General features: G+C 40.0%; 1 long non-coding RNA gene across 1 annotated transcript; it reads left to right on the forward strand.

Annotated features, from left to right (window-relative positions):
* The first annotated feature begins 4,380 nt into the window (after window positions 1-4,380).
* LOC128626607 (uncharacterized) lies at window positions 4,381-21,422 on the forward strand. Its single transcript, XR_008390575.1, has 3 exons — window positions 4,381-4,463; window positions 6,637-6,741; window positions 20,902-21,422. It is a non-coding gene; the product is annotated as an uncharacterized LOC128626607 (long non-coding RNA).
* Window positions 21,423-23,905: the final 2,483 nt, after the last annotated feature.

A 23,905-nucleotide genomic window follows, 5' to 3' on the forward strand; every position in this document is an offset into this window, starting at 1 on the left:
TTGCAGGCCAGCACTTAACCCACTGAGCCACACCAGCCAGGGCTGCATTGAACTGTTTTAAGCACCTTGTTTCCTGACGTAACCCTCACAACAACCCTATGAAGTACAGACTGTAATTATTCTACTTCAGAGCACACCAAGACAGGAAAAGCCCATCACCTAGCTAAAGGCTACACAAGTATTAACCCATGGAACGTGGATAAAACACAAACCCTCACAATTAATAAATCCTCTGATTCCAGGGACAATTAATTACTAGAATTATTCTTCATCTTAACCAACTTTTTTAAAAATTGGAAAAACATCTAGAACAACCATTTTCAAACTCAGAAATGAGAGAAGAGGAGAAACAAAGAAGGTAAGACCCTTGTATGCTACAGCTCACTGCCTGGAGAGACTTTTCAGGACACAACGCAGGGAGAAGGGGCCCAAAAAAGGTCTACAGTCTTGCTGAGTTAATGACACAGAACTCAAAGTCTGAGGAAGCAAAGGTGGTAAGTTTGCCAAGCAGTGCATCAGGGTAAGGTGAGAGAGGGAGAGACAGGGAAGGAGGGAGGAGGACAAAAAGGGCGGGAGATAAGAAGGAAGGGAGGGATGGAGAGATGGGGGGAGGACGGGAGAGAAAACTCACTCTTTAGATGTGCAGAGGGTTCCCTTGACTCTCTGGCCAACTACTAACTAGGAGAAGGCCACTGGAAAGAATCAGGCCTAACAATTCCTAGAGCTCACTGAAGGTGAGGAATGGTCCGTGTTCTCACTAGCCAGGGTGAAAAGATACACAGGGACTTCAAATAGAGGTCTCAGCCAAGTACTGCCTCAGTAGTAAAGACGAAGTAATCCTAGATGAAAGACTCTTTTCGTCCAACCTAACAAAGCTAAAAGAAAGCCTCCAAAGATCAAACTGAACTGCAAAACTCTTCTTCTCTCTGGCATCTGTTGTCAGTTTGAGTGAAAGAAAACTCATAAAAATTTCAAAAAAAGAGGAATTAAACTGTTTAAAGTAACTTAACTACGACCCAGAGCAAACCTCAAAAGTAGTTAAAAGAGTAAGAGAAAATTCCTCAAATAACAATGTAAACCTGGACAATACCTGACATCCAAACAAAAACTACCAGACGTGCAAAGAGGCAAAGGAACTCAAGAAAACAAACCTAGATTTCAAGGACAATACGAAAAAGAAATTTATAGGCTAATCTCATTTATGAACTTGATTATAAAGACCCTAAATAAAATATTAGGAAACTATATCCACTGATACATAGAAAGAATTATACAATGTACAGTTGACTTTATTTAAGGAATGAAAGAACAGTATAAGATTAATTACCTCAGTAGATAAAGAAAAGATAATAAAATAGCATAACCACTCACAAATTTTAAAAATCTTAACTAGAAGTAGCCAAGAACAGTTAACTTGATAAAGGGTATCTACAAACAAATCTAAACATTTCTTTAAGCTTAGGAACATGACAATGATAACCACTCTCAAAATCTTTACCCCAAAATGTACTACAGATCAAAATCTGTCCAGTAAAATGGGAAAAGTAAACTGAGGGATGAAAACTGCAAAAGAACAAGCAAAGCTGTCACTACACAACTGCTTTAAGAGTAATATTAATAGTAATTAAAATTTCATGTTCAAAAATATATTAATTTAAAAGAAAAACACTATTGGCTTCCTGAAGGAAAAATGTACAAAATGAAGAGTTTTATTACAGCAAAAGGATACAGACCATAACCAGTAATGGAGAGACACAACAGAGTGAGGCTTGCGAGGGATGCAAACCAGAAGCTTCCACTGTCCTTTCCCCTTGGCATCAGAACACATTACTCATCCAGCCTATCTGTGCAAAATAATATGGGGGGTACTGCCACCCAAAGCTCATCTGAGATTCACTGTGTATAGTTCTGGTTAGCGTTCCACTAAATGAGCATGATTCAATAGACACTGGCCATGTGGCTCATCCTCCAGCAACCCTACCCTCCTGGACGTTGGGCTGATACTACCTGCCTCAAAGCCCCAAGCCTCTAATCACTGTGACTGGTCCTTCCAGAATTCGCAGCCCCGTCCTGAGTTATCTCACTAGCAAAAACTACCTATCTACAGATCCACCACATGTCACCTTGTTAGCACAACTTATCAAGGTCCACCATGAATAACAAACCCACTCCTACCATCCAGAACATTCCAACAACTTAGGGGCTACCTCCCAGGAGCTGGCAACAAGGGCCAGTCAAATGGTTTAGTACAAAATAAGTAACAAAAGACTACTATTCTCCATATGTGACTATTTTCTAAAAGTGAGTAAAGAAAAAACATACTTCTCAGGTTTAAAATTGGCCAATGAACATATTTTAAAAAATGATAAACCATGTCAGTAATGAGAACAGTGCATACGGAGACCACAATGAGATGCCTTTCATCCCCAAAAGATGGTCAACAAGCCAAAATTGAGCTATCATATTAGAAAAGAATAGGATGAGATGTACCCACAGTCACCAAAGATGTAGAAAAATGTGACACACTGTGTGTGGAAGCATTATATAATCATTATTGGCCAAATTTGGTAAAACTAAATCAGAAGCCTATGAAAAATGCATTTAATCTACCTTACTTTTGTAAATTATAAAAAAAAAAACTATCCATAATATAAAATTCAGTTAAAAAATATACCTTAAAACATTATAAATAGCTTACAGTTAGTAAATTGAAGGTGATTTTTATTCTCTATTTATTGATGACAAGCATACAATAATATTGTGACAAAAAAATTAGAGACCTCCATTTAATATCAAGCATAAACTCATAGAGGTTATAAAGCATATATGGCAAAAATAAGTTCATAGACTTGTTTTAAATAGAAAACTTCCCATTAGAAATGTATATATTTGAATAGCTTTTTGTCAAGTACCTACCTGTTACAGACTTAATATTGTGAGCCCCAAATTCATATGTTGAAGCGCTAATCCTCAATGTGATGATGTTATCTGGCAATGGAGCCTTTGCAGGTAATTAAGGTTAGCTGAGGTCACGCAAGCAGGGCTTTCGAGGACCTGTGAGGTAGGTATCACGTTTAAATGGGAAAAGTGAGATTTAAAGAAGTTGGTGCCTTATCCAAAGTCACACAAACCAGTGGCAGAACTGACATAAAAAGCTAGAACAAATGTGATTTCAAGCGCGTATAAACAAGTGTACACTGGCTGACGCAAAGTATTTATGGTATGCTTTTAACAATTCATGGATCTAGATGGCGAGTGTAAAGGTGACCACTTACTGTTCTTTCCACTTCTCTGTATGCTTAAAATTTTTCAGTATAAAATGTTGGGAAACAACAATTTTATACAGTGTTTGGTACACGCCCAAATATTTATCCATCTCCTTACGTTCCAAACTTACCAACCTCTCCCAAGGATACCCTACTACTCCCCACCCCGCACTTGGCCGCCGCACCCATTCACAAGTCCCCAGAAACCTATTTTCACGTGGACCGCGGCCCGCTCCAACTAAGACCATGAGAATCCCAGACAACCAACCACTGGTCAATCCCTATCCTCACTGACCATATCCTGTAGCCTCTCCATCAGCGATTCTCCCCACGCCTCTCCCCACTACCCGCATCTGACCTGCCACTGTCAACAGGAATGGTCTCTCCATTCCTCCTCAACCCACTACCCTTAACACTGATGGCAGGCAAGCCGCCCACAACCATCCCAAAATTACGAAGCCGCCTTAAAAAACACCCGCCCAACCCCACCCACAAATACCTACCACAAACCACATAATCTCATGTCACGGAATTCCCACGGCGCGGGATTCTTACAGACGCTCGCAGAAATCGAACGTAAACTCAAAAGAGAATTGCGACCTTACCTAAGGAAGCCAAGATTCCACACGCCACTTCCGCTTCTAATCCCCCGTTTGGCTGGTCTGTGTCTCGTGCTATTACGCAGACTCAGTAGCACTGTGGAAGTGAGCGATTTGTCTACAAACGCTGATTTTGTTCCCTTTTGAAAATACCGCTGGGCAATATGGCCGCGTCCTTTTCGTTACGCGGTGTGAGCGCGGCCATCTTTGATTCGGTTCCGCCATCTTGGATTGAGCCCCGTACGGAGAGGGAGAAGGCCGACGTAGGCAACCTCGTATTGTCGCCTAGCCTGAACACGAACAGGCTCAACAGATCCTTTCTCTCCTCTTCAGAAATTCTCCCCTTCGGTTTTAACTTCCGCTGTCAGCACCAGTGCGCATGCTCAGCAGCATTTCGGCGCTCTGGGTCGAAGTCCTCCGACCTTACCCGAAAGCCAAACCAATCACAGGTCTGGCCTCAGCAGAAAGTGGCCGCACAACCCCTTCAAAAGGGTTGTGGAGCCCTTTTGAAAAACGCTGAAAGACGCGACCGTACTGCAAACCTTTGGGTCCGTACAATAACGAACGGGCTTGGAGCCGATAATTGGGGAATGTTGAGGTAAATACCGAATCCCGACATTCGAAAAGTCGCGATTAGGAAACTAGATGTGGATGTGAAGCAGAGGTGGTAGGAGGAGAGCACTCTGAGCGTGTGCTTCCTGATAAAACACTGTGAGGGGTTAATGGGCGGACATGGTAGTGGTGTAGACAGTGCAACCACGGTGCTGGACAAGAAAATAATACCTGTTTCTTACGTTACAAGAAAAACAAAGATACATAAAAAAAAGTCTCCCCAGTCATGTGTTTCTGTGACCACTGTGAAGAAGTTGCCATCTTTTCTCTAGGTTTAGATCATTATTACTGCAGCATAATGTAATGTCAACCTCTTAGGTACTGCTGGGTAGTGTTATCTCTATCATAAACCAGGTGTCCCTATTTGTATGACTCTGATCTCACATGTTCTGTTCCATGGATCTGTCCTTTGTCCCTAAGCCAATACTGTGTTTTACCTATTTCGGAGTCTTAAAATCTAAGCAAGGCCGTCTACCATTTTGTTTTTCTACAAGAGTATCATTGTTCTCTTGGCCCTCTATATTTGCAAATAAAATTTTTTTTTAACTTACCTTGCCAACTTTCACCAGAAAAAAAATGTCTGGAATTCGTATTGGGGCTGCACTGAATCTATAAATCATTTTCTGTAATGACACCGTCACAATATGAAGTCTTAAAATTCATGAACAGTGTGTATCGCTCCATTTATTTAGGTCTTCTTTAATGTCTCTGAATATAATTGATGTAACATAAAAGTTCTATCAATTTTATTAGATTAATTGCATGATGCTTGATATTAATGTTCTTGTAAATGATATTTTGTAATTTCATTGTTTCTTTGTTGGTGGTACAAATACAGTTGATTTGTATATTGATATATTAAGCAAACTGGATACACTTATTAATTCTAATAGTATTATATTGTAAAATTTTAAAACTTTATATCTTTCCACTGCCTCAAAATCCCCACAGACAAGCTCTGAGGACACGAAACAGACAACCAGTGTAATAAGGTTGACCTCTACCACAAGGTCCCTTGATGAAATATTATTCCATCCTTTAGTTCTCTAAAGATGACTTATTTGAGTTCCTTGAACATACTCATAATAGCTGATTTAAAGTCTTTGTGTAGTGAAGCTGACTTACAAGACCCCTAAGGGACTGTGAACTGCTTTTTGTCCTGTGTAGGAACCAAACTTTTGTGATTCTTCATTAAGTTTTTGTTGAGGCTAGGTATGTCAGGCAATATAATGTTACTACATTGAGTATCAGATTCCCCCTTTCCCCAGGGCTTGTTGCTATTGCCTGGGGAAAGGGGGAACTTTTGTTGTAGTTTGTTTAGTGACATTGCTGGAATAATTGTGTACATTCTGTTTTACTGTAGTGGGTGGTTACTGAAGTGTATTCTTGGTTAGCTGATGATTGATCTGAGAAATTTTCATAGTCACCCTGAGTCAGTAAGTCTTCTACCCTTTGCTAAGGGATATGTTGTGTGTTGAGGCCCTACTTCAATGCTCAGACACTCAACAAATCCACCTTAGCATTTTCTTCCTGCCTCGGGATTTTAAGATCACCAAGGAATGAGTTGTTGGGCATATACACATCCCTGTGAATGTATGTGGCCTTGGAATATGTCTAATAGATCCTTGTGGAAATCTTTTCCTCTAAAGGTTTTTATTTATTTATTTTATACAGAAGGGCCGGGAGGGAGAAAGAGAGGGAGAGAAACATCAGTATGTGGTTGCCTCTCACATGCCCCATACTGGGGACCTGACCTGACCTGCAACCCAGGCATGTGTTCTAACTGGGAATCGAACCAGTAACCTTTTGGTTCACAGGCTGGCACTCAATTTACTGAGCCACACCAGCCAGAGCTCCTTCTGACCATCTTATACTTCAGATATTCCTTTTAAAATTTTTGGCTGGGGTTTTGTTCACACTGGTTTGTATTACAGCCTTAGGCTACTGCAGAGTTAAAAATTTAAACTGATTGTTCTTTTAAAATGGTTTCCATGGCTACTATACTTGTGAAGCTTCCATTTTTTTTCATGATTAGTGGGGAGCTGGGGAGACAGGGATGGGAGTAAACAGAATGAAAACTATATACCCCACAGTTTTTACTGAGGTTCAGACTTTTATTTTTATCCTTACCCAAGGACATTTATTCATTGCTTTCAGAGAGAGAGAGAGAGTGAGGAAGAAAGAGAAACATCAACATGAAAGAGAAACATTGATTGGCTGCCTTCTTGTACACACCGCAACAAGGAATTGAACCTGCAACCTGGGTATGTGTCCTTACCAAAAATAGAACCCATGACCCTTCAGTGTACAGGAATGTCACTCCAACCAACTGAGCCACACCAGCCAGGGCCAATTTTTTAAAAGATTTTATTTTATTTTTTTTTACAGAGAGAGGAAGGGAGGGGGAAAGAGAAGGAGAGAAACATTTATGTGTGATAAAACATTAATAATAGATTGCCTCTCACACTCCCCCAACCAAGGACCTGGCCCACAACCCTGGCATGTGCCCTGACTGGGGATCAAATGGGCAACCTTTCAGTTTACAGGCTGGAATTCAACCCACTGAGTCATACCACCCAGGGCCCAAACTTTTCTCTTGACTAAATGGTCTTCAAGCTGCTGTAAGCTTTTGATTACGTACTAGAGTTGTAGAAAAGTTGACTTTGATAATTTTGCTAGTGTTTATGTTGCTTTAATGGAAGAGTGGATTTACAAAGGCCATCAATGTGCTATTTTGGAAGTCTGATCTCATCCTCTCATTTATTTTTGCACAATAATCTAATAGAATACAATCTGTTGATTCTATAGGTAAACACCCATGTCAGTAATGATTAAGCTGCTTCCCATTGGTTATAGTTGTTGTTGGCACACAAAGCTATTACTCTTTATCTATACAAAATGCTGTATCCAATTTAATAATCACCCAAATAAACCATTAAAAATTCTGATGTATCACTAAATTACTTCTGTCCTACTCTACTTCCGTGTTTCCATCAAATATTTCAAAGAAGGACTTCACAAAGCATCAAGACGATGCTAATGCATGCAGAATTGTGTTTATTTGATTGACTGCCTTCTGAATGAAGCTGAAACAGTCTACACGTTTAAGTCAATGTCATACAAGTTTTTCCATCATCAGTATGTTGGCTGTACGTCTGTTGTGTTCTAGACAGCGATATATCCTTGCTTGATCAGTGAATAACCAGATTTTTTGAAGAAAAGGGAAACTTGTGAATGGGACCACAAGTAATTCAGAATGTTTTTCATCACCATTCAAGAGCGGAATCTTGCTGTTTGGGGATCCGAAAGCAACAATATCGGAGGGCTCAGGGTAGGGTAACATGCTGTCAGAAAGGGGATGGTATACTGAATCCAGATGCAAGATTTGAAAAAAGCAACATAAATTGTGAGGATAGAATTGGTGAAGTAAAACAAAATGAAGGTGCTTGCTAGAAGCAGGACATTTTGAGTGGCTTTTGACTTGGGAAAATCTACAGGCATTTCTGAGGGTGTGAATATGCCTCACCCTCTGACAATGTCTGTGGAGAAGAAGTACCATGTAAGCACTGGCCCCAGTCATGAGTCCCATCAATGCAACATCTGATAAAAGTCATTAGAATGCCCTGGCTGGCATAGCTCAGTGGATTGAGCGTGGGCCTGTGAACCAGAGTATCGAGTTTCGATTCCCAGTCAGGGCACATGCCTGGGTTGCAGGCCAGTTCCCAGCAGGGGACGCAGGAGAGGCAACCACACATTGATATTCTCTCCCTCTCTCCTTCCCTTCCCCTCTCTCGAAAAATAAATAAATAAAATATAATATAAAATAAAATAAAACAAGATGAAGCTGGGAAATCAACAGTCATACTGAGATGAGGCGAATTGGATGACAATTGCTGCAAAGTCCAAAGTTGTCAGAATCACGCAGAAGAGACTGTCATGACCACCACATGCTAGAGCCTTGCTGTATGCTGGCAGTGTCACCCTCTTTAATATTCACTGTTTAGTATTGAGAGTGCAACTCTGTTCCTATCCCTGGCTCACAGGTGGGGAAGCTGAGACACGCTGTCAGGAGATACCACCACCACCACCACTCAGCCTGTAGGAGGCAGAGTTAAGAATTGAAAAAAGCTATTCCTGTCTCCGAAGGCTGGACTGTTGCTAAGTTTTGCTTTTGAATAGTGCCTTTGAGTGTAAAAGAAAAGCATACAACATGATTAGCCCACTAGGATCCCATCCATTTCTCTAGTTCCATCCAAATTCCAAAATCTGTCTGTGAGGACAGTCCTGGAGCAGTGTGAGTCTTTGTGTACACGTGTGTGCAGAGAACAGGGACAAGTAAAAGCGTCATGTTGATCAAAGGCTCGGAGTCTAGTTCTCAGTGGTTTGGGCCAATAGGAAACTTTATCCCTACTCTTTTTTTTTACCTTTCATTTATTTATTATTTTTAACTAAATTTATTGGAGTGATACTGGTTAATAAAATTAGGTTTCAAGTGTACAATTTTATGATACTACATCATCTGTATATTGCACTGTGTGCCCACCACCCAACATCAAATCTTCTGTCACCATATATTTGACCCCCACCTTTACCCTTTACTACCCCCATTCTTAAAAAGAAGAGCAGCCTTTCCCCTCAGGCTGGCCTCAGCCTCAGCGGTGTCCACCCCCTGCCTGCTGTGAGGTCTTCAGTATGACACTCTCCCAACACTATAAACCCCGAAACAGGTCCAGACTGTGAGGCACAGCTGTGCTGAGATCCATGAGAAAACCTCTGTCCTGGCCAGTTCCTCACCTGCCCTCTGCCTCTTAGAGGCGCTCACCCAAACCTTACTGGAATCTGAGCCACAATGAAACACTCCAGGGCTGGTCTCTGTCACCGGAACTGGCTGCAGGGATGTGGCCACCAGTGTACACGTCCTGTGGACAGCTAAAGCAGTTATGTGCCCTGATGTTCCCTGGGTTCATCTCCTACTGGAGCTACAATTACTCTGTCACCTGTAAGGCACTGACACCTTCCGCAAAGGGACAGTGGTGCACCCGCCAAGAAGCTATAAATGTTAGTCCCCAGGCAAATCAGCATCAGCAGTTCTGGGGATTATTAAGACATGAACTAATTAACAGCTGGTGCAGCTGAGAGAAAAACCTTTCCCTTGCAGGGAACTGTCTCAGAAAGTGTGGGACAGACAGGACATTCTCAGTGCTGTGCGAGGATGGTCCCACGAGGGTCTACAACGTGGATCCTCATCTCCAAGTCCTGCTCCCACTTAGGCACAGTGATAAGATCTGTCAAGTTCATGCCTGGCTCCAAGTTCTGGTGTTTCATTGTTAAGAGCACGACCTCTGCTTGGGGAATGCAGTCATCAAGATACTGGGAAACTTCAGCCACAAAATTCTCCTCACATTTTTGCAGGAGCCCTGGGTGTTGGTGCCAGTCCCACCCATCTCTCAGGCCACTCCCAAATCTGTCTTCTGAACTGCCCTGGGGCCAAGGCAGCTTGGGCAACAAAAGGGACTCTATTTACCATTTCTGAAAATTCTGCTACCCTAATTCTCTTCATTTAGTTTCAGTGCCTTCTCTTTCATTCCATTGCCCAGGGTTAACTATAGGTTTTTCTAGATGTCTCTCTTTATACTTTATGTATACTTTTTTTTTGAAAAGTCTGTTTAGATAATATTTCCCTCCTTCCTTAGACTAAAATGTTATCAATGTTCACATTTCCTTTAAGCTTCTTTCTCCCATTTCTCTCCCAATTTTTTAAGTTATATAATTTCAGTATTGTCTTTTCTTGGCACTTGGCTTAGGCCCTCTAACTAAAATTCCCATGCAGAAGTTATACCATAATGAATCTACTAAAGGCTTCCTATCTATGGTTAAATGAATTCAGTGTTTACGCTCAGTTCTTTTGCCATTGTTTATTGTTCCTATCTTACAGGTAAAATTCATGTTTCAACAATTTTGTTATGTTCATAGGAATTATACAAGTTCTTGCATGTTCACCAATGTTTGTCTGCCTCTTGGTACTTAAAAGACAGTTATTGGATGTGAAAGTTATCTTTGCGATACTGAGCCTTCACGTTTAGTAACCAATCTACATCTTTATTTTGCCATCTTAAAGTTCTTTCGATAAAGTGGTAGAAATTTTTCAGGTTCTTCCATAATTTTTTTTGTGAACAGAGTGCTTTTCCAAAATGTCATGACTCTTGCTGGTGCCTGGCACTCAACTGAAGTTGCATATGGACCAAGTATCCAACAATCCTACTAGACTCTTATGCTACATGATTGTCTGTGAATTCTTCTGTTTTTCCACTTCAGCAATCACTGACAGTTTTGTTTCTTTGTTTCCAATTTTTTAATTCTTTAGTTTTTATTATTCTCAATCTGTACTGTTAAGACCCCCAACCGAGTATTTAGCAGCAGTAATGGCAGCAGATGCGTGTATCATATTGCCAAACCTCTTTAAAATTTAAGCATTGAATATGATGTCAGCTGTAACATTTTGGCAGCTGATATCTATGAAGTCAAAGAAAATATATTTACCCCTGTTTTGCTAAGCAGTTTTTTAAATAAATAGTTGTTGATGTTTATCTGCATTTTGAGTGTCAGGGTCCTTGCAATGTTATTCTTTTTGAAATATTTTCATTGACCCTGGATGGCGTGGCTCAGTGGATTGAGCACCAGCCTGCAAATTTGATTTATGCTCAGGACATGTGCCTGGGTTGTGGACCAGGTCTTCAGTTGGGGGTGTTAAGCAACCAATTGATATTTCTCTCCCTCTCTTTATCCCTCCCTTTTCCTCTTGCTAAAAATAAATAAATAAAATTTAAAAGAATAAACATTTTTATTGTAAAAACTCACATAAAATTAACCATTTCAACATATAGAATTCAGTGATATCTGCCACATTTATAATGTTACACAAATATCACTTCTATCTAGATCCAAAACATTTTCATCATTCTAAAAGGAAACCATATGCCCATGAATCCATCAGTCTCCATTCTCCGTTCCCCCTGGGCCCTGGCCACCACCCATTTGCTTTATGTCTCTATAAATTTACATAGTCTACACATTTCCTATAAATAAAAATATAATGTGTTTTTTGTTCCTGTCTTTTTTCACTTATCATACTGTTTTTTAGGCTTATTCACATTATAATATCTATCAATACTTATATAGTTTACTAATATTCTGTTACATGTGTGTGTATATACATGTATATAGGTATGTACAGATACCACATTTTGTTTAACTGTTTCTTCATCAATGGGAATTTAGATTGTTTCCACATTTTGACTACTGTGAATAGTGGCATGAACATTCATGTACAAGTATTTAAGTACCTGTTTTCAACTTTATTGGGTATATACCTAGAAGTGGAATTCCTGGGTCACATAGTAGTCCCTGTTTAACTCTAGAAGAACTGCCAGAATTGTTTACCACAGCAACTGGACCACTTTACATTCTAGCAACGCTCAAGAGTCTCAATTTCTGCAGTGTTATTCCTAATACCAGGCATTTTAGGATGTGCTGAGAGGAAATGTTTGTAGTGCCCACAAGTATGTCATTATAACAAAGTTCCTGTATGACACATCACTTGAAATACATACATGTGAATTCTGCACATGTAACCCCAAGTCTTCCCCCCCTTCAACTCCTTGTTTTTAGCATTTCACATAAGTCTTTATTACCTTTGGACATTTAAGAACTAAAGCTCTAGAAAAATATAGGCTTCAAGTCCTGATGGAGCATCATAGTTGGCAGAAATATTACAAATGATAGTAAGAACAAAGGGAGCAAACTTGTGTGGTACAAATTCCTTAAGACTTATTAATTACTCAAATTACTTGTTATAAGATATTTGACTTATAAGAAAGTAACATACTGCTATTTATACTAGAATATATTATTCAATATTCAAGAATAAGTAAACTCTGAACATTATGCTCCTTCAGGTAATTCCAAAAATAATAAAGTTAAATACCTAAAAGTCCATCTCAGGTAGTAGAAACCATAATATAACCCCTGTAAATCTTTATCGCTATTCAAATGATTCTTATTATGTTCTGTTTTTTTTCATATATTCAAATAACATTGTATTTGCACATTGAAAATGTTTTAATATTTGTAGAATATTCTGGAATCCTTTCTACAACAATTATGTTAAACCCTTATGAAATTATTTCATTCTATGTATAACTTCCAAGTTAAATTACTCAAACCTAAAATCTCATCAAACACAGAAAAGCGCTGATAAATAATGGCATTCCATCAACTGTAACATGCATCACAATTTAAGATATAGTTACATGTGCAGAAATAAATCACCAAAAGACAAAAATAAAATGTGGCTTATCATTAATGTTTTGCCACATTCATTGCATTTTTAAAATCTCTGCATATAGCAAGTCCTGTTTCTATTTTTAAGAGCTTATGATGCTTAATGATAGTCAGTCCTCCACACAAAGCATTTTCAGTGACCACAGTATTTCAATAATATACCTGATAGAGTACAACTGAAATAGGATTCCTTAAGGATTTAATATGTTCACGGAATTTAGAAATTAATTCATCTGGAAATGGGGCTTGTATGCTGTGTGAGCTAGTGAGCAACTAAAGAACCCTGATGTGTAAAGAAAGAATTTTAGACTACTGCAATTCATGCGATATCATTTTTGCTGTGCAATGCAATTTGTGGTCAAAGGCAGACTTTAACCTTTGAAGTGAAAGCCATTTAACCAAATGGTATGTGGAAAGGCAGGAGAGTATCCTTGGATTCTCTCCTGAATTAAGTATCTGTTGTATAAAATCTCCCTTTCAAAAGCTTTGTCCACACACCATTTCAATAAGATTGATGTATTACATGAGTTTACTAATGGTGAATGAGCTCTGGCCTCTAGATGAAGGCTTTATATAAGGAAGATATGCATTAACTAGGAAGACTTTACCATATTTAGTGCATCTGTAGGGTTTCTCTTGTATAACGTGTTCAAGGAGTTTTGACTTTCTGGGGAATGCTGTCATGCTCACATTCCTGAAATTTTTACTTTTGTGTACAATTTAATGTGATTTTTTTTTCTTAGACTTCCTGCATTTGCCACAACTGTAGGGTCCCTCTCCTGAATGACTACCCTCATGTATAACCAATATGCTTGGGAAAAGGATTCCCCAACTTTCACTGCATCCATAGGTGTTGGCTCCTAAATGCATAGCCTCTGACTTTCAAATGAAACCTTTTGAGTATCACTGCATTTACAATATTTCTCTTTTGGTGAGATTCCTTAGAGTATAATGAGGGGATATTTTTTAATGGAAGATTTACAACTTTCATTTCACCTAAAAGGTTTCTTTCTTACAGGAGTTCCAGCAGTGTCTATTGTAAACACAGTTATTCATGACATTTCTATTCTACATGAATAGAACTTTTTCACATTCCCAGTCATTGCATAGAGGATTTTCTTCTGTGTTGAGTCTGCTGATGATTAGTAAGAGCTTCCTTCCAAAAGAAAGCTTTTTGACATTCACTGCATTCATAGGGACTCTCTCCTGTGTGAGTTCTCCAGTGACCAATGAGAATTGACAAAGTAGCAAATGCTCTCTTACAATCACAGCATGCATATGGTTTTTCTCCTGCATGAATCTTCTGGTGCACAGTAAGATAGGATTTAGCCATGAAGGCTTTATCACACACACTGCATTTGAAGGGTTTCTCACCTGTATGGGTTCTCTGATGTATGATGAGAGTTGACTTACAGGACAAAACCTTCCCACATTCACTGCATCCATAAGATTTCACTTTTGCAGATGGTTAGTAAGTCCCGACTTCTGGTTGGAAGCTTATTGACACTGACTGCATCCATAAGATCTCTCTCCTGTGTGAACTCGCTGATGGACCATGAGCTGAGCCTTTTTTGAGAAGGCTTTCTCACAGTCTGAGCACTCATAAGGCTTCTCTCCTGTATGAGTTTTCTGATGTGCAGTGAGATGTGTCTAAACGATGAAGGCTTTATCATATACTATGCATTTGAAAGGTCTCTCTCCTGAATGCATTCTCTGATGTAAAGTGAGTTTTGACTGCCAAGGACAAGCTTTCCCACATTTACTGCATGCACAGGATTTCCCTTCTCTATGATGAGTTTTCTGATGATAGATGAGCTCTGACTTTGTAATGCAGGCTTTTTGACACTGATCACATGCATGTGGTTTCTCCCTGGAGTGAGTTTGCTGATGAGTAATTAGCTTCAACTTGCTGGGAAAGGCTCTCCTACAATCACAGCATTTGTTGGATTTCTTTCCTGTGTGAGTTCTCTAAGGCATGGTCATAAGTGGCTTACAAACATTCACTGCACATTCATATAGCTTCTTCCCTGGTGGAGCCAAATCATAATCACTGAGCTCTGACTTCTGGATGAAATCCAGCGTACCCACAACAGAATGGTCTAAAAAACAAGAACAGGTCCAGAAACAACTTTAACATAAGAAACATTAGTGAGATAATCAGTAACATTTGAGTAACTCTGTATCATTGTTAATATTCTCATTTTGAAAAATGTATTTTAGTTATGTAAAAAATGACCTTGTTTCTAGGAAATACACAGTTAAGTATTTAAAGGTAAAGAGTTCAAAACAACACATACGTGTGTGTGTTGTATGATGATAGAATATGATAAAAGGTATGTGCTCAGGAAAATTTGCAAAACAAATGTAAGAAATTTGTGTATAATTTTGAGATTTCTAAGTACTAAATGATTTAGAAATAAATATTTTCAAGAGGAGGAAAATTAAAAATAAGGGAAGAGCATCACATTATTCATAATGGCCTAAACGTAGAATGGATAAATCACTTTATAGTTACACAGTAGCATTCTACACAGTACTCTGGTACTTTTTCTTTTTTTTAAGAGAGGGGAAAGGAAGGAGAAAGTGGGAAAGAAACATCAATGTGTGGTTGCCTCTCACATGCCCCCAACTGGGAGGACCTGGCCTGCGAGCCAGGCATGTGCCCTGCTTACTGGGAATCGAACCAGCGACCCTTTGCTTCACAGGCCTGTGCTCAATCCACTGAGCTACGCCAACCAGGGCTGGTACTCTTGGTTTAGGTGCTAGTTACACAATGTGCTGATTACAAAAATTGAGCTGTGCCCTTCATTAGTATATTTATATGGAATACCTCAAAATTTTTTTATATAAAGTAAATAAAAATTGAGGCAGGAGGCCAGAAATGCTCATACATGAGAATCTTGAAAGAAATTTGTTTAGTATGTTAATAGTAAAGGCATGCCATTCAAGGTAATAGTGGGAGAGAGTGATACAACCTGATTTTCATTTTTAAAATGTCATTCTGTGTGTATCTGCATAAGTTATCCCACTGGCAAGGTCTTAAATATTGTGACGTACTTTCTGTAGGTTTGTAGATTGTGGTTGTGAAAACTGGTAAAAATTTGTTATGTCATATAGCATTTTTCTTAGATTATACTTTAGATCTTTCCTTCCATCCTCCAACACAGATGATTATTCATTCTGTATGGACAAAGCATGTCTATATACCCCTTTTTTCTTCTATACCCCTTTTCCTACCCAGGTAACTGTCAAAATCAGATGCTTTTAAAAATCCAGATGTTTCTGAAGTTTACTTTTGTTTATAAACTTTCAAGGTGAGGGGAATGGAAACACTGACTTCCGTTACTTTCTTTTAATAATAAAAATAGTATAGTAAAACAAAAATATAGTTATTATATAGAGAATCAAGTATAAAAAGTGAGCATTTTCAAGAAAATAATAATAATATTGGCAAGAGATCATGGACATTAAGGATTGAGTGAAAACAATCATTACAGAAAGGAGTGGAGGGCCTTGGGATATAAGAAAAAGACTTGCTAGTAAATTAGATTTGTGGTATGAGAAAAGGAACCAAGAGTGAGGTGAAATTTGAGGTAGCGATTAGATCTCCATGTGCAGAAGGGAAATAGCCAGATGAACCTGTGGGGATAAGGAAAGGTCTGGCCTGTAGACAGGAACTTGGGAACCATCAGCATATAATCAGTATTGCTAAGGCCATGAAAATGAATGGCATCACACTGTGAACAAATGACAGAAATAGGCAAGGATCAAGCTTCATGCTGATTTTAGAAGATGCCCAGACAAGGTCTATCCATTAGGCACAGACTATGACTACCAAGGAAAGACACTAATTTAACTCTTGAACAAATATCTAGGGAAGCTGATTAGAATGAAGGATCCTTAGCTTCTCACTTAGGGATAAGTTACCCTTTCTTAACTTTGTTCTCTAATTCTGCATGCAACAGACACTGATCCTTCTCAAGGCTTGAATATCCTATGTAGGCACCACCACTCTGGTCAGCAGTCCCACCTTCTAACTTGCTTTTTACAACCTCACATGGCCCACAGAAGTCCATGTGGACAGTGGGCCAAATATCCCAGAATTATTGGGAAGAATTGTTATTTAATCAGGTGAAAACAAGAGGAAGCCTGGATGCTGCAAAGACAGCATTCTACTGAACACTGGATCCATCCAAAAAGAGAGAAAGAGGCTCATCTTCCTTGAAAGAGTCTCATCAATAAGTTAGGCATTTCTAATGACCTTCAAAGTTTTAGCCTTGTTAAACACATTTAGAAGGGGTCACTCTTTTGAGGCCAGGTGATTTACCTTAAAGGATCTTACGTCTTGTGTTCTCAGTTGCTCACTCACCTGAAAAGCACTAATGCTGTACTTTATCTTCTCTTCTCCATGGCTCTTCTTCATTCCCTAATTTAAGGATCATATCTGGTTTGGTAGCTTGATAAGTCTGTTCATGGGACATGACAAAGACTTGGACACTTATCATTGGACTTGGTGGGGGGTGTCTTGGAAGAGCATAAGATGTTTCAGAAACTGACACACTTCACCTTGGCAGAATAAAGACCTATCCAAGGTGAGAGGACATCAAGTTCTATCTGATAACAGAAGAGGAACTATCTGTTGCCTATAAACTCAAGTCTACTGCCTAGAAGCTCCTTGGAAGCCAAAGTAACTGAAGAAGGAAAGGCTATTGGCTGTGCACACTCTGAATGACACAGGGCGATCATCTTTAATCTGGGTCACAGGTTGCTATAATTCTCCAACATCACCCCCTAATATAGGTTCTTGTAGCCCGCTACTTGTCCCAGCTAAAGGCCACAGACAAATCCTCAAATGACATTAATGGCTGTAATGACATGTTTTTTCAACTTGTGATTACTACTGATGTGAAAAGACCTGTAGGTGTAGGTTTTCACTGTAAGTCACAAAAGACTACATCTCTGTATAGTTTTCATTATTCATTATGGGAAGAAGTAAAATGTCATTAAACCCCTCTTGCCATACTATAATATATACATCTGTCAGATCAACATGTTGTATACCTTAAATTACACCATGGATGCTTTCTAGTCTGGCTTTGTTCTTGAAGGCAGTTATATTATGTAGATACAAGTCCTTTAGTGGCTTGCATTTATGCTTTGTTAAGAGGGTTTATAGGCATCCTTTAGAAAAGATCTAATTTGAACCACCCACTGAGGCAATCTGATGTTCCACTGTGACTCTCCAAATGTCAGGTGTTTCAATTCCAGCTGGTGGAAACACAAATTGTTCTCAACTTTGTGCAAGCTCCAAGGATGGTTCTGGCTGTTAATTTTAGCAGTTATTTCTCCAGCCTAGGGAGTTTCCTCACATACATGTGCTGACTGCAACTTAAAAATCTGGGGAACTGCAGAACGCTCAGACTTTCGTGCTCTGGGTGCAGTTCTCTCCTCTGCTGTAATGAGCCCCATGAATTTAAGCCATCTTGCATTCTCTGTACTCTGAACGCCATCTCAATTCAGGGAGACTGATGGGATCTGTTTGGGTTTCTCCTCCTTATGCTACAGAATGAAATCTCTTTGCAGGCAGTAAGCTGGGACAATGAAAAGGCTCACTGCATTTATTCCCCTTCTCTTGGTGACAGCTGTCCTGGGCTCTATAATACCTAATGCCTGAAAATAGTCAATTAATATATTGTGTGTGCTTTATTTTTAGTTATCTAGAAAAAAAAAACAGGTGAAGGGTATACACCTGAAACTTACTGTTAAAGTTGTTGGACTTGGCTGTTAAAAAATACTGGCCAGTATGTAGATTCATTGTGGTGTAGGCATTCCATGTTCATCATAGAATATGTTAATTTGTAGAATTTCATAGTAGATGCAAACATACGAGAGGGGACCCCCCACACCCCACCAAAAAGGAATTATCTTCTGAAGAGCAGGCCCATTATAGTAGATGCTTCTCCCACTAGTTGAGTGTTCTAGGAACCCATCAATATCAGTGTACCAGATGGCATTGTTGTGAGAGGCTGCGTTTGGCTTCAGTGATTTTTTTTAAGACTTTTTCAATGCATTTGCCCATTTCACGATGGGTGATTTACAAACACACATGCCCACACCACACTGAGTGTTCAACAGTTCTCACCAAAAATGGCATGACTTCCGTGCCCCACCCTCCCTATTCACTTGATCTTACCCTGAGCAACTTCTGTTTCCTCAGATGAAAATAGTCCTTGGGAGGGGTGGGCTGGGATGGGAGTAAAAGATAGAAAACTGTACTTGAACAACAATTAAATTTAAAAAAATAGTTCTCAAAGGGAAATAGTTTGCTAATGTAGAAGAGGTGAAACAAAAAAATGGCAGCAGTACTAAAAGTCATCAAAATCAACAAGTTCAAAAACTGTTTTGAGAAGTGTAGAAAACATCTCAATATGTATATTACATCAAATGAAGAGTACTTTGAAGGTGACTGAAATTTAAACATATGAAAGTAAATACACAACTTTTTCTAAGTAAGTTCTGAGGGTTTTTTTTTTTTTTTTTTTTTGGTCTCCCCTCTTATGTTTGGCAACATTCCCAGCAGCATAACTCTCATGTTCCTTTGGGATACTTAAGAGTTCTTTTCTGGCACTGATAATTTGATGTATACATTTCAAGAGCATTCCATGTAACCCTAACAATCAGTGTAAAATTCTCATACTACAGAAGTATGTTAATGTACTTAGATCATCATCACTATAGACAACTGCTTCTCTGGGAACATGCTTTTCCAAATTTAATGGCTAGGCAGGTGTAGGGGGCTGTGCCTGCAGGGACCCCCCTCCCCCGGCCACCACAGATGAGAATAAGTCTACCAAGACATGATCTGCCTGGGGAGGCAGAGCCCCCCTACACCTGCCTAGCCATTAAATGGCTAGGGGAGGAAAGGTGGCCAATCTCTCAAAGGAGAAGGGCCAAGAGCCTTTTCCTCAATGGGCTTTAATTGAGTTTATTTTGCACAAGAATATAGGTAAAGCTCATTAATCATTGTCAGGCAGTAAGGATCAAACAATAGATAATATACAAAGAACTCTGAGGGCCTATTCCGAGTGTCTGTTAGCTAAAGGGCTACAAAACTTTGGAAAACAAACTCATTTCCTGCTTGGACCCATTTAATTGAGAGCATTTTAGCAAAGCAGGTTTCACAGAAGTTTATGTATTCTTTCTTAAGCCTGAACACCAGGGGAACCCACCCTTTCCAGCATAGGGCTGCACCGCCCTCTGTCATTGTTTCAGGCTTAAGTCAGGCAGGGGAAGTAAGGCAGCCAAAAGATTAGAAGACTTCTCACAGACAGAATGAGGACTCAGGCTATGTTAAAGCCAAGGGGTGAGGGTTCATCACCCTCTTTTGCTGTAGCCCCCCAAGACCTTCCCTAGGGCCTCCCTGTGATCATGCCTATCTTAGGTCATTACCCCCTTGGGGAATCTTACCCATCGTTGGCTAACCAATCAAGCATTAGAGGCCAGGAAGGGTGAATTAAAAGGATGAGAAGCCACGCCCCTGCCAGAGAGGTAAGCTTTGTCTCTTTAGTGGCTTGTGGTCCAAAGGTCGCTTACTCAGCCTTAGCTATAGTGAGTGGGGTTACAGCTTCTGAAACTAGGGAGGACAGTTCCCAATAGCCAAGAATTTATTTCAGTGTGAATTCTATGAAATCTAATGTTTTTGTGGTAAGCAGAATGACCTCCCAAAGATGTGCATGTCCTAATCCCCAGAATCTGTAAATATGTTTATATTTACTTTTTAATATTTTAAAAAGATTTTATTTATTTTAGGGAGAGGGAAAAGGAAGGAGGGAGAGAGGGAAACCTCCATGTGTGAGACACACATTGATGGGCTGCCTCTTGTATGCCCCCGGCCAGGGACCTGGTTTGCAATCCACACATGTGCCCCAACCAGGAATCCAGCCACAACCTTCTGGTCTACCAGATAACACCCAACGAAGCACACCAGTCAGGGCAAATATGTTACATTTAGTAACAAAGGGAATGGAAGTACAAAATGAAATAAAATATTTTGGGACTATACAATTATTTCTTGAATTTCACAGGTTCACATAAAATTATGCCTCACCATGGGTTGTACCTAGAGCCCTTGCAGATACTGATTTACATGATGAGATTTGGCACTTCTGAGCTGGTAAGATTTGGTTGAGATTCTGGTGAGTTGGTGCTGTGATGGATTAAGACATTTGGAGGAGACTTCCAGCCAAGATGGAGGCGTAGGTGGAATCACTGTGCCTCCTTGCACAACCAAGTTTAAAGACAACAAAGTTTTAGTAACAAAAATGCAGCCAAAACACTTAAAATTGAACTATATGGAAGTCCGATGACAACAAACCATTCAACCAGACTGGTAAGAGGGGCGGAGTCAGCGGCAGAGTGGGGTTGGGCAGGAAAGGTTGGTGGACCCACCCAGGAGCGCAGGTGGCAGTTGGCAGATCCCAGGCGTGGGGTGGCAATGGGTGGACCCAGTGAGGGTGCAGGGTGGCTGGCTAACTGCAGTCACACATTTGAGCGCAGATAAACCAAGCAAAGGAGCAAACAGTGAGAGACACTGCTCAGGCTAAGGCCCCAGTGATGGGAATTAGAGCCTGAAAGCACCAGTTGGAAAGACTTTTGGGGTCGAGGTGCTGGGAGAGTTCGTTGGAGAGACTCACAGGGTCCTGTAGGGTACACAAGCCCACACACCCAGGAACCAGCACCAGAAGGGCCCAATTTGCTTGTGGGAAGTGGCAGAGGGGACAGAAATCTGAGAGAGAGGGGAACAAATGCTATTGCTCCTCCCTGACTCCACCCCCACATACAGCATCACAACCCAGCAACTGGGTCAACCCGCCCTGCTGAACATCTAAGGCTCTGCCCCTCATATGTAACAGCTGCGAACAAACCAAAACATTATGGCTCAAGAACAGCTCAAAGCCCCAGAGCCAATAATTCTAAGCAACCAAGAAATAGCCAACCTTTCAGATGCACAGTTCAAAACACTGGTGATCAGAATGCTCACAGAACTGGTTGATTTTAGTCACATTTTAGAGGAACAAATGAAGGCTAAACTAATTGAAATGAAGGGAAATGCACAGGAAACCAATGGTGATGGAAAGGAAACTAGGACTCAAATCAGTGGAGTGGACTAGAAGGATGATAAAAATGACCAAACAGAAAAGAATGAAGAAACAAGAATTCAAAAACATGAGGAGAGGCTTAGGAACCTCCAGGACATCCTTAAATGTTCCAACATCCGAATTATAGGGGTATCAGAAGGGGAAGAGGAACAGCCACAAGTGGAACACTTATTTGAACAAATAATAAAGGAGAACTTCCCCATTCTGGCAAAGGAAATAGACTTCCAGGAAATCCAGGAAGCTCAGAGTCCCAAACAAGTTGGACCCAAGAAGGAACACACCAAGGCACATCATCATTATATTAGCCAAGATTAAGATGAAGGAGAGAATCCTAGAAGCAGCAAAACATAAGGGGACAGTCACCTACCTACAAAGGAGTTCCCATCAGACTGTCAGCGGATTCCACAAAAGAGACCTTACAAGCAAGAAGGGGCTGGAAAGAAGTGTTCCAAGTCATGAAATCCAAAGATTGCTCTATCCAGCAATGCTTTCATTTAGAATGGAAGGGCAGATAAAGTGCTTCTCAGATAAGATCAAATTCAAGGAGTTCATCATCACCAAGCCCTTGTTATATGAAATGTTAAAGGGACTTATCTAAGAAAAAGAAGATAAAAAAGATGAACAGTGAAAGGACAGAAAACTCACAATTATTAACAACCACACCTAAAACAAAAGCAAACTAAAAGGACAGCTAGATCAGGAGTGGAAACATAGAAATGGAGATCACAAGGAGGGTTAGGAACAGGGGAGCGGGAGGAGGACAAGGTGAGGAGAAGATACAGAGAATAGCATAGACGGTAGGTAGAAAATAGACAGGGGGAGGGCAAGAATAGTATGGGAAATACAGAATCTAAAGAACTTGTGACACAAACATAAACAAAAGGGGGGAATGGTGGAGCACAGGTGTGCAGGGTGGAGGGGAATGGGGGGGAATAGGACAACTGTAATGTCATAATCAATAAAATATATTTTAAAAACATTTGGAGATGTTGGGAAAGGGTGGATATATCTTACATGTGGGATGGACGTGAATCACTGGGGGCCAGAGGGTCCACATCCTGATTTCCAAAACTGGTGAATAGGTCAAGTTGTAAGGCAAAGAAAAATCAAGGTAGCAGGTGGAGTTAAATTTGCTAATTAACTTATCATAAGGTGGGGACATTATCCTGGATTACCTGGGTGGACCCAATGTGATCACAAGGGTCCTTAAATGTGGAAGAGAAGAGGAGAAGAATCAGTATTAGAGTCATAAAACAAGCCAAGGAATTTGGGCAGCTTTTAGGAGCTGGAAGAACAAAGAAACAGATCCTTTCCTAGAGCCTCCAAAATGACATGCAACCCTGCCAATACCTTGCTTTTAGCCTAGTGAGATGCATTTTGGACTGTAGACCTCCAGCACTGTAAGATAATAAATCTGTATTGTTCTTAGCCACCACATTTGTGGTAATTTGTTATAGCAGTCATAAGAAACTAATACAGTTGTACTTCTACTTTCATTATATTCATAGATTTTTCACTACATAATGCAATTCCTGTGTCTGAGATTTCATTTAATAGAGAAGTCTTTCCCAGAGTCCTAATGTATAAAATTGTGATGCAGGGGTTACTTTGGTGTTAGAATTTCCACCTTTTATTGCTTTCATGATTTTTTCCTTGAGTTCTTCCACATCTTACTAAAAATTTTTTCCACCTCCAACATCTCTAGAGTTCTCTTTTTATGATTCTCTGACATGTGAAGAGGTACAATTTATCACTGAAAACCATCACATTCTTTCCTAAGGGTTTGGACCTGTGAGAATTCACTGAAAGCAACTGTTATTACCACCTCCAGGCAAAGGCTTCCTCACAATCACTGCATTTCTGCCCAAAATGATTTCACTGACATTGTAAATCTAACTGCTCATAGAAGTGTCCTCTACAACCACTGCAC

The sequence above is a fragment of the Artibeus jamaicensis genome, unplaced genomic scaffold (assembly GCF_021234435.1).
Source record: "Artibeus jamaicensis isolate MK-2021 breed Jamaican fruit bat unplaced genomic scaffold, CSHL_Jam_final scaffold_804, whole genome shotgun sequence".
In the NCBI taxonomy this organism is placed as follows: Eukaryota; Metazoa; Chordata; class Mammalia; order Chiroptera; family Phyllostomidae; genus Artibeus; species Artibeus jamaicensis.